This window comes from Empidonax traillii, unplaced genomic scaffold, assembly GCF_003031625.1.
Source record: "Empidonax traillii isolate 1590-97213 ecotype Southwest subspecies unplaced genomic scaffold, ASM303162v1 scaffold501:size454599, whole genome shotgun sequence".
Classification (NCBI taxonomy): domain Eukaryota; kingdom Metazoa; phylum Chordata; class Aves; order Passeriformes; family Tyrannidae; genus Empidonax; species Empidonax traillii.
This window is the reverse complement of record NW_020955694.1, coordinates 446,898-447,146: the sequence shown is the minus strand read 5'-3', so window position 1 is coordinate 447,146 and position 249 is coordinate 446,898.

Here is a 249-nt window from a genome sequence, read left to right as displayed (position 1 = left end):
GCTAGAACTTCACTAATCATAAAATAATATCCTCACGCAAACAATAGAACAAAACTAGTAAAAAGGAAAAAAACAAGGAAGAAAAGCATGTTTTGCTCTAATGGTAACAAATAGCAATAGCATTAGTTAATCTTTGATGTCACTGTCATTAGCTTTCAATATGGAAAAAAACCAAAAGTCAAACTTCCAGACTACATAAAACATTTGCATCTTGAAAATTAAGTTTTCTTTCATGCAATGAATCAGTCA